At 35.4% G+C, this 11,781-nt stretch overlaps 1 pseudogene; it reads right to left on the bottom strand.

Annotated features, from left to right (window-relative positions):
* Positions 1-3,560, bottom strand: LOC114761925 (glutamate receptor 2.7-like; annotated as a pseudogene).
* Between the last annotated feature and the right edge of the window lie 8,221 nt (positions 3,561-11,781).

Raw genomic sequence — 11,781 nt, 5'->3', positions numbered from 1 at the left:
TTTACAGATCATAATAAATCCATATTTAGGATGGAAAAGGTAGTGTCGTGTATGTTGATTTGATTTATACACGTCTCGTACTAAAACTTACTAATGTACACGCTAACAAACACTATATTATGTACGGCGTCCCCTATGATTATTTACGTGTCTTGTGGCAGAGGCCTATTTGGGCTAGCCTCACTATAAAATGAGAAACTTGATTCTGATTCAGATTGACTAGACGGACTTGGGGGGCAGTCTGTAGGTGGAGATGCCTCAACCTCAGGTATATCATGTGTGCTATAATTTTCACTCCTACTCTGCATTTCTTTTTTTCTGAAGGTGTGAGAACTCAGGTCCCTCTGATCAAACTTCTTTATCAACTTCCCAATTCGTCTCCACTTTGAGGTACTGGGATCATTACATAACCAGATTTGCTTCTGCTGATGTAGGAAGTTAACGGCGAAGAAAATTAGAGCCACAGCAGAAGAAACCCCTACAATAAGAAATAGTCCCCAGAAGCTTTCGAGTCCAAGACTGTTTGATGAAATTGGGGTATCAGAATCTGGACAGTTGTTTTTTCTGAACCACGCATTCTCTATGACCTTCATTTTATCTCCTTGTGTTACGTTCAGGACTGCCCTTGAAATGTCAGCCACGAGAGGAGAACCTTTAGGCAACACCTGTAATTTGTATCAATTAGTTGAGGAAGAAAGTAGAACTATAATAGAGATACAAAACATGACTTACAAATCCAAAGCCGCCAGTCTTAAAAGTTGGCTCGACCATGGCATACTTAGAACAGTAACTTTGAAGAAAGACTTTCACCACGTATGGAACTTCATCAAATGCCGCTGCAATGCCACCATTTGCACTTCCTCTTGCAAAGAGTTCGTTGCATTCCTCTGTGGATTTATAGGTTTGAAGTTGGTAATCGAGGAAACCCATTTCCTTCAAGATTTCCCGCATAAACGAGCCTTTCTTGTAACCAACATTCATTCTCTTCTTTATGAGTAAATTAACGTCAGTTACAGTTGGGTTGAGCTGCTCAACCGTCAAAAGTGCCGTCAGACTAGCAGTGTAGCTTTGAACCAGAATTAGAACCACAAAAACCCATATAATCACCACAAATCTGCTCAAGTTGCTCACCACTTTTTCTCCTGTAACACCGTTCGATTTGTCATGTCTTATTTCTAGCATAATCAAAATCATTTATTAGAAGTAGGAAGAAGCTTAGAACTTACGATGGGCAAAAACCATGGTCGAGAATGAAAACCACAAGCATGTTCCAATCTGGTGCAATGGGGGCCCTCTGAAATGCCCGTTTATTCGGTGTTCAAGCACCCACACAACAAACCCAACGAATACAAAGAACAAGCTATTGTTACCCAGAGATCCCAAGTCAGTGGCTTTAAGAAGGCCCATGCATTCTTCTTCCTTTTGTCTTTTACTGGAACCACCATTGTGACACCAGATTCAGTGTACGGCAAAGTGAAATCCACATACTCTGACCTGTTAGCTATAATTGTTACATCCCCAACCACGGCATCAAATTTCTGTAAATGGGAAATAACTTTTTACTGTGATAAATTTGAAGTGAATTTTAAGGAAGAGAAAATATAAAAGTGGAATTAATTACCCCAAAATAAACTTGGCTGATCAGCTCATTATATGATCCTGCACTCTCGCCATTGGGTTTGACAAAAGGGATAAATTCATAGGGTAAGGCATAAGGGAGAACTTCCAGCATTGCTTTGAACACATCAATGCAAAATCCGGTGACCTTTGTTGTATTAGTGATGGGGTCATGAGATACATCCACGAATTCAGGATAACCATTTTTCACCGGCACCCCTATCCTTAATTTCCTTGCATTTGTGGGGATTTGCCATCCCTTTGGAACAGAGTTCGTGTCCCCTGGCCATATAATCGAACCCAGATTCTCACTTGATGTAGAATATATTTTGGTGTTAGTTGGGTCTAGATTTCTGACTATTCCGTTTTGTGGTGTCCAAAACCCAATCGTTCTTCCTCCAATCCCAATCACGTTCAATATCTCAAACATTGAAGCTTGCAGTTGCCTCTTAACAATGCTGAATTCTCCGCTGAGGCCTGTGAATGTAGTGTCTGATAAGGCTTCACGCAGCTTTTCACCACTTTTTGAAACTCCAATCCTTTCCAAATCAGTTGAATTGGACGAACCATTGCTCGCAGCAAACCCAAGATTGTTGGTGGCAACCTTCTCAATAGCCATAGCTAACGCTGCGGCAGCATCGTAAGCCCATACTCCAAAAACATTCAAATGAGTATCAACAAGGGTGGGATTGTCTTGTAGGAATCTTCTTTTCCATCGAAATTTGAAGTCATCCAACCGCTCTGTTTTGGGAATATAGGTCCTCACGCCCAGCACTCCTTCCATTGATTCTATGACTGAGGAATTCAAAGAGCTTAATCCATTAGCCAAACCATCTGTCACTATCCAAACGTATCCCTTGCTCATCATTCCAATCTGTCTTGCAATGTTGAAGAGTCTCACGCCCGGATTGGGGTTCATGTGCACAACAAACACTCTGGTTTGCATTGTCATCAACTTGTAGAGCTCTGCTCTGATATCTTCATCAGTGGCTGAAGCTGAAATAGAACTCTGATATGGGATTCGAACGTACACTTGTTGAAGAGCATTAGTCAAGAAGGGTATGACCCCCTTCCCATACTCGTTGTCTACGTAAATTGGCACTGCTTCTTTCCACCCAAAAGCCTGTGCGATTGCACCAATGGCGCTCATCTGGGCTGAATCAGTCTGCGCAATTCGAAAAAAATATGCACTTGGGAGGGAAGCGAGAGAAGGACTTGTTGCTGAGAAAGTTATGATGGGAACACGAGCTTTGTCTCCAAGACTGATCAAAAAGCTGGCTTGCATTGACGTCAATGGGCCTATTATGGCCTGCACTTTCTCTGATTTTATGAGATCCAGACCTGTTTATCAAGAAAATCTGCCGCTCAGAAGCATGTTTAACCTCGTACTTCTTGCACAATGATAAAGATTACATGTCTGAAGAGAAAATAATTACGCAACTATAGTTTTGGCTGATCAAATAAATTTCTACCACGCCTATTCCAAAATAAAAAAAAGTCTACCATTTCTCTGGTTTAAAACTTCCTCGTTTAACAGTCCGTGTTCAATTTCACCAATTCTTATCAATAAATATATGCGTGCTAGATTAATTTCGTGTGGTAATCTATCATGCGTGTAAATCAAACAATCATTGAATTAAAAGTCAAGACATTGAAGAAAATGCAGAGAGAGAGAGAGAGAGAGAGAGAACCTTGAGAAGCTGCAGAAACAACGTCCGAGTGGGAGTCCCTGACGAAGAAGACGAGCCTGGTTTTATAATGAGGATGAGAGGCGTAAAAGTCAGAGAGGGACATATTGACACAGCTCAACCCCATCTTTGCTGCTGGAGAAGAAAGATCAAGTACGATTCCTGCTTTCACTGGCACGCTTCCGTTTGTCTGTGCCATGCCGCCCAGCGAACAGAATAAAGCCCACGTAAACAGGACGATCGGCTTCTGCATCATTTTGGAATATCAATCAAGCTAACGAGGCGAGCTTAATTTTGTTGACCATGGTGGAGTCAACCCCAGAATGATGCATATTTACAGGCGTCGCGGGGTTCGAAAAATTATTCAACTATATATTTTCCAAGTTTTTAAGATGCGGACGAAGAGCCTGTTATTTTCTCCTCATATTTGGATATTTTCTTTTTTGCCTTCTATATTTGGATTTTTTTTTTTGCCAACCCATATTTGGATATACTGCGTACTGTATTCCAAGTTAAAACATTTCATGATATAGCGTCACAAATAATAATATATCAATATATAATATAAAATTAATTTAATTACCGAGCCCCATATAATGTGAGAAATATTTATATTGTCTTTGCGGAAAAAGAAGAAAAATTTACCGCGACAAATCACAATAAGAATGCCACCGTGGATCGCAATGGTTCATTAACACTTGACCTAGTCAAAGTCCACTTAATTGTTATTGGCAAATAGAACCTTCATCATCATGCAGAAAAGTTTGAATATGCTAACGACCTTTTTTTTTATATTACGATTATAAGATTCTTGAATAATTCTGAATATGAATGACGAAGCTGTAAAATCAGAGAACGAAACTGATACAAGAAAATTCATCAATAAGGTTAATATATTATATATACATAAATATTCTTAAAATATAATTTTGGCTAAAATATATTTTTAGGCCTTTAACTTTATACAAAATTTTACTTTGGTCCCTTAACTTTAAAAAATAAATTTTTATTTCTCTAATCCTAAAACTGTTAACAAAAAATGATAATATTGAACTATTGAATGCTAATAAAGCATTTCTAAATACTAACATATTAAGTTTAATATTCAAAACAACTATAATTGTTATAAAAAATTATTATTTAAAACTAACAATTTTGAGATTAAAAGATTAAAAGTATACTTTTTAAAATTAAGAGATCAAACTGAAACCTTACATAAAATTAAATGACCAAATATATACTTTAACCTATTATTGTAAGTTTGCAGTATTTCAGAATTGTGAATGATACACTAAAAATAAATTAGATAAGGCCAAAATTAAACGGGTGTCTGCAATTCGCTCTGGCCTCCTCAGTGATGCAAAAATTATTTAATCAAGATCGTGGAGATAATGTGCTGTGAGCGAAATTCAAAAATTTTCTGAAACATCAATCAAATATTTACTTGAATTGTAGTTTTCTTTTGTATAAAAAATAATAATTGGTTTTTTTATTTCATGACAATTCCCTTACTATATGTAAATGAAAAGTTAAATGTGATCACTTTGTGGAGATAAATTATTAGCATATTCGTTTATTAAAAATAATAATTGGTTTTCTTTTGATTTTGTTGTTTCTCGAATACTTTCGCCGGGGAAAAGGGTACTCGGTTAAGGATCAGTACCCTTGTGGCGACGAAGACTTAATTTTAATCGCATAATGAGCACAGAGTTTCTTTTATTCGCTTACTGATATCTCTCTCACCGACAAATTAAAGTATAAATAATATATTCATCTAGCGTCTGGATGGACAGCCAACGGCCTTTTTTTACATTGAGTGTATTATTTTCACCTTCCTGCTTCAGTGTCATGTGAAATATAAAAAATGATTATTCAAGTCCAGTAAGCAGCAAGCGCTCCGACAGTGTCCTCACCTCGCGCTGAGGACTCCAAAGTCAATGGCTTAATAAATACTCCCTTCGCTCTTTTTCATAGCAAACAAATAATCAAATTATATTGTTTAAATTTCAAAATGTTTGTTAAAATTAGCTGAAAACAATACAATTTTTTGGTTAAAAATACCTTCATTTGTGTAGTGATTAGTGAAGAGAGAATGTGTAGGAATTAAATACAATAACATAAATAATAAATAATGAGTCATTTTTTGATACACTAGAAATTATAAATAATATGAGTCATTAAACAATGTTAAAATAAAAAATCAACAGATAAAATTTGACTTCTAAATGTCCCCAAAAAAAAAACACAAAAGCACAGAGAGAGTACTTAATTAACGCAAGATCGGCGGGAAAACTTCAAGTAATGATATTTAAAGTGGAGTCAATCTCAATGGCCAATATTTATAGTCGATGTAGGGCTTGGAAAATTATTCAGCTATACTTTCTCAACACATCTGTGCAAGGGGCCAACTATTATCCCCTCAACTTTTTTTAAAAAAATATATATATGGAAAACTATTTTCATAATTTAGTGCAATTCATATTCACATATATACAATAATAAAATTTAGTAGGCCCCCTATAAGGTAAGAAAATATTTGCAGTGACTGTGTCAATGCACCTGTGGGTTGTAATCGCTCCTAAACCTTTGACCAAGTCAAACTCCATTCAATTCAATTAATAGGTCGTGATCAGTATATTCTTGAAATTAATTTTGAATATCTGTCAGTAATTATGAAATTAAAGTTCAGAGAACGAAAATGTTAGAGAGAAGCCATGACTCATGAGCAGGGTTTATAACTGAAATATATAAATATAACACCGCGCCTCCTTGGTTAGGTCTAACCATCTCCACGTTGTTGGGTTGCAAAGAAAGCAGAGACTTTTAGATCACATCACTCTATTAAACGGTAAATTGACCATTTAATTTTATTTATGAATACTGTTAAAATAATTTCTTAAGTTTACCACTGGCCAAATCAAAGTCTTGCGGTGTTGGGTGACGATTGCAATGTATGAGAAATGTGATTAACAATGAAAGAAAGAGTAAATTAAAATTACAACAATTAATTAATTAAAAGCAGAGATCAGGAGATTAGACGAGAGGAGAGCGATGGGTAGAGCCGTCAAAACGGGCCGAGCCCATCGGGCCAGCCCTTTTCAGCCCTTTTAAGTGGAGGGCCGGGCTTATATTTTAAGTGGTTTAAAAAGAAATTGGGTTTAAAAGGGCTAGCCCTATAGGGCTCAAAAATAAAAGGGCCAACCCTTTAGGGCCAAGGGCTAGCCCTTTTAAGCCCGCCTATTTTTTTATTATTATCAATATATTTGTAAAGTTATAGATTAGTTTTTTATGAATAAGTTTAAATTAGAAAAATACTTAGAAGAATCAATACTCAAGTAAGATAATTGAAAAGAATTAGATGTCTTGGACTTGTGGAAAAACAATTAAAATCAATTTTCAATTCTTTCAAAAAATGATAGCTGATATTCTTAACATTTTAATCACCATAGTAGCTGTAAAACTTTTCTTATTCGAACAAATGTTCAAGCTCTTATTTGTACTTATAATTACTGCATAGTTTTATTTTAGATAAAGTAAATGAAGACAAAAACCTTAATATTTTTATCATTGAAGAAGAGTTCACTTGTAGTAAAGAATAATCAAATATTGCTGATCTTGATGATACTGATGAAGATGAAAATAAAGATAATAATTATGTTGATATTGTTAATCTTTAACTGCTAGGTTTTATCTTTCTGTTTTTCATGTTTTGTTAGATTTTGATTTTTTTTAATTTTGGATAATAGTTTATTGGCATTTAATTTTTTTTCTATACACCACTAATTTATTTTACTTATATTTATAATCTGAATAAAAAATCTTAGAAGTTTTGTTGTTTTATTTTTTATTTTAAAATAATTAAAAAGAATTTAAATTTTAAATAATAACATAAAAGGACCAGCCCTTTTAAGCCCTAAGCCCGCATATTCAAGGGCCGGGCTTTAACAATTAGATAATTTTAAGGTATGTAGGCTTTAAAGGGTCAGCCCTTTTAGGTCCTGGCCCTTCAAGGGCTAGCCCTTTAGGGCCGGGCTGGCCTTTATTGACAGCTCCAGCGATGGGTGGTGATCAAAGCTTATCTGGCAGATCCTGTGTCATAACATGCGCTAAGGTTATTTCTATCTTGGGCTGGAGGGTTGTTTGGGTGATCCTCAATGTCGCCTTGGGTCAAATTAAATTAAATTTAGAATGCAGCAAGTGATGCAAACCAAAGTCGTTCTCTTATTGGAGCCAAAAATTAACTAGGTCCTAAATTAACTAAAAATCAAAATTGCTATTAAAAAGGGTTTTTTTTTTTGTTTTTTTAAATTTAAAAACTACTTTGTAAAATAAATTGAAAACAATTCTAAATATTTTTTTTTTGGATTTTTTTAATATAAAAATTGAAAAGATAATTTGAAATTGAAATTGAAAGAAAATTAATTAAAAGAAAAGTAGCAAATGAAAATTTTGGATTTTAAGGAGATATGAGATAATGCTTCTTGGAAAATGGAAATTGGGTTATCCTTGCTCAAAATGATTTGGGAGTTATTTTGTTCACTAATTTAAAATCAAAACCTTAATCACTGATTAAGTCAAGCAATTTCAATTAATAGATGTCCTAAGACTCTAGCTACAACTACCAATTAAAATTACCTTTGAAAACCGATTAGTGTGCAATTAGGATTAGATTAATGCAATTCGGGTCTCTTTGTAAAGAACACTCAACTTGAGATATTCAATAAGTACCATACAATTATAACATTCATCCAAACTATGAAAGAATAGCATAACCATATAGAACTCCAAACTGGATATAAATATAAATCTCAAATTGCAAAATCCAATCTCAATCACAAAAATTCAATTCTAAACTAAGAATTACAACTAATAATCTCAGAAAATTTAATTAAATAATATCAATTCTAACTCAGAAAATCCATTACTCAATTAAATTAAAAGAATTGAAACAGAAAAACTCCCCTAATTAACTCTGAAGCTCAAACCCAATACTCCATTTCCAAGAAGCTCGATGAAATTAGCCACGCATGGTTTCAAATTTTGCAACCACAGATTTCATGCTCACGGCAGCCATGGGTGAATGCAGAGGAGGTTGGCGCTGATAATGAAGGTGATCGATGGGGATGATTATATGTAATTGGTGATAGGAAGGAGTGGAGATCGACGATGCTTAAGCTCTGCAATTCACTATCTCAATTCTGTCTCCGTCTCTCTCTGTCTCAGCGTGTCTGCCTCCAGCTCCTCTTTCCGCGTTGAAGACGATGAGGACAAGGGAAGGTGATCAGGTGTGCGTATATGGGTTGGGGTGGTGGATTAGGATGATGATGATTGTGGGTCGTGCGCGTGAATGGAAGATTGGAGGTGGCGTGCGTGAATGAAATCCGTGGGTTTGAAGGTGGGTGAATGAAGATTGGATGGGTGTGTGAGATGATGATAATTGTGGATGGGTGTGGCCTCTTCTTCTCTCCCTGCGGTCATATCTATATATACACACACGAAGGTGTATATTCTCAAGCCTTGCCGCTATGTTCCGTCCTTTTCTCCCTCCAGAAGGCCATGATGGTGCAACCCTAAATTCAAACCTTGCAATATCTCTCAAATTTTCTATAACAAAATCTAAGATAATGTGATATGATATTTTTTTCAAAAAGATCAATCAGTTAAACTAAATCATAAAAATATGATATTTTTGCCCCTTTTAGCAATATTTTCATCCAATCACAATTAATCCAATTTATTCCTAATAAATGCAATTAAGCCCAATTTAATTGATAAAAATCCCAAATAAGATATCAAAAATCAATATAAAATCAGGATTTATCAAATTCCCCCACACTTAAGCTTTTGTACTCCTGGACAAAGCAACGAAATATAAGCAATCACTAAAGACAATTAAGAATGAAACAATCTCAAAGTATAGATGTGGAAATTTAATTAACTTCATCCTTCAAATTCACGTAAGTCACCCAAGAATTAGTACAAAGAGATTAGACTAGATGCACAATTAATCCAATGGGAATAGAGCAACCAGAAGCACTCAAGGGGTTTAAGTGTTTCTCTCATCTTTCACAAGTGGGTAATTTTCGCTCCAATCCTCCTAAGCTAAGCCCTACCATATGCTTGTAAAAAGTCTAAATTCCAAATCATCAACAGTGCAAAAGTTCATAAATCAAGGGGTCTTTTAGAGGGTTGTAGTGTTGGAAAATACGGCCAAATAAAATAAATGAAGAACATAGCAAGAGACATGCATGCATCATGATCTTAACAACTTTTAGCTAATAGCATCTTTCTCAATGACTTTGAAGCACATGCATCAGACTCAATATTTACAAAGTTCTAAGGAGAATGCTTTTTTTCTTTTTTTTCTTTTTTTTTTTTTTTTTTTTCTTCTTTCATTTTTTTTTTTTGCTTTTTGGCTCTTTTTTTTTTTTTTTGAATATTCCAACTAAACAACTTGAATTGACTAAGCAAATAAATAATGATGCATAACTGATATTAAAAGGATGAGATGCTATGATGAACTTTAATATAATGACATACAAATCGACTTGCTATGATCAATGAATTTTTTGAAAAGTGAATGGCTCAAAGGGGTTATGCAATGGATAATTGAAAAAGGCTTGTGTTTGGGAAAATGGGTGTTGAAATGAATGCCCCTATCATATTCATTTACCAGAGCACCATTAAGATTAGACAAAGACTTTCCACAAGTTCTAGAGGGTGATTAACTTAGGTGATTAACACTCTAGATGAAAACAAAAATTAAGCTCAATATCCTTCCAACAGGGGTTATCTTCCCATTAAACACTCACATTAGACGATTGTACACAAGCTAATCACAAAGCACTAAGTCAAGAACTTCTTATGCTCATTCTCTAAATGAAAATTAATTAAAGCACCACTTTTAACTAAGAGCAAGCAGCATTCTTCAAAGCATTAGTAGAATTGCAAGGATTTAAATTTTCAAGAGAGTTGCAAAAGCTCAAGCGAAGTATTCTGAAAGGTTGCCAGTCATATAGAGCAACAGCAAGATGCAAAGAAGAATAGCAATTGCATCAAGAACGGTCCAGAAATTTTTTTTTTTTTTTGAAGACCTCAATTTTTCAATTAAGCATAGTTTCAAAGCTAAATTCACCAAAACACTATCCCTCCCCCACACTTAATCAATACATTGTCCTCAATGTATAAAACTCACATTGTATTTAACTTAACTCTCAAGAAAGTGGAAAGTTGTGAAGTTTGATTCAAGATCGGAGCACAACACCTCACTTCAAGAAGGGAGAGAAGTATGAGAGATAAGTCAAAACAACATGGCAAGAAAGATCAAATAAATAATAATGATTAAGTGTGTAGAAGATTAGGCAAGAGCTCAGAGGGTTTATTGAATTGAAAAATAAACGACATTTATTGAATTGAAGAAGGAAAAAAAATGAAATAAGTAAAAGCTACGCTACTTTTCCTACTGAAGAAGTTTCTCCCCCACACTTATTCCATAAACTAAAGCCCCAAAACATATTATGAGCAATCGCAAGGCAAAAGCAAGTACATAAGTGAAGGAAAGAAACAACCTTTGAGTCATGGGGGTCGATGATTCTCATGGTAAAGCTTCAAAAGATGGCCATTGACTTTAAGTTTTGCTCCAGTTTCCTCATTAAGAAGCTCCACCATTCCAAAATTATGCACCTTTGTGACTGTGTAAGGCCCCTCCCAACGGGTATTGAACTTTCCTTGCTTAAATGTGAATCTGGCCTTAAACATCAGTACCTTGTCTCCCACCTTGAAATTCTTCCGTAGGAGACCCTTATCATGCACAAATTTTGTCTTCTCCTTGTAAAGTCGAGAGTTCTCATAAGCCTCCAATCTCAACTCCTCTAATTCTTGCAGCTGCAACTTTCTCTCCATCCCAGAAGATTCCAAGTCCATGTTACATTGTTTGACTGCCCAATATGCTTTATGCTCCAATTCTACTGGTAGGTGGCATGTTTTGCCAAAGACTAAGCGATAAGGAGACATTCCAATTGGTGACTTATAGGCAGTTCTATAGGCCCACAGTGCTTCCTCTAATCTTAGACTCCAATCTTTCTTGGATGGTTTGACTATCTTCTCCAATATCTGTTTCACTTCTCGATTGGACACTTCAGCTTGACCATTAGTTTGGGGGTGATATGCAGTGGAGACTTTGTGGGTGACACCAAATTTAGAAAACAAGTTATCTACTACCTTATTACAAAAATGTGTACCTCTATCACTCACTATAGCCCTTGGAATCCCAAACCTACAGAAAATGTTAGACTTAAGAAACTTAGAAACCGCCTGGGCATCATCTTTTCTAGTAGGTATAGCCTCTATCCATTTGGAAACGTAATCAACAGCTAGAAGAATGTATATAAAACCAAAGGATGGAGGAAAGGGACCCATGAAATCAATTCCCCAAACATCAAAAATTTCACAAAACAGTAAAGGTCGTTGAGGCATT

This window comes from Neltuma alba, unplaced genomic scaffold, assembly GCF_004799145.2.
Source record: "Neltuma alba isolate B1F8T4 unplaced genomic scaffold, ASM479914v2 tig00011151_pilon, whole genome shotgun sequence".
Classification (NCBI taxonomy): Eukaryota; Viridiplantae; Streptophyta; class Magnoliopsida; order Fabales; family Fabaceae; genus Neltuma; species Neltuma alba.
This window is presented reverse-complemented; position numbering and strand designations above follow the sequence as displayed.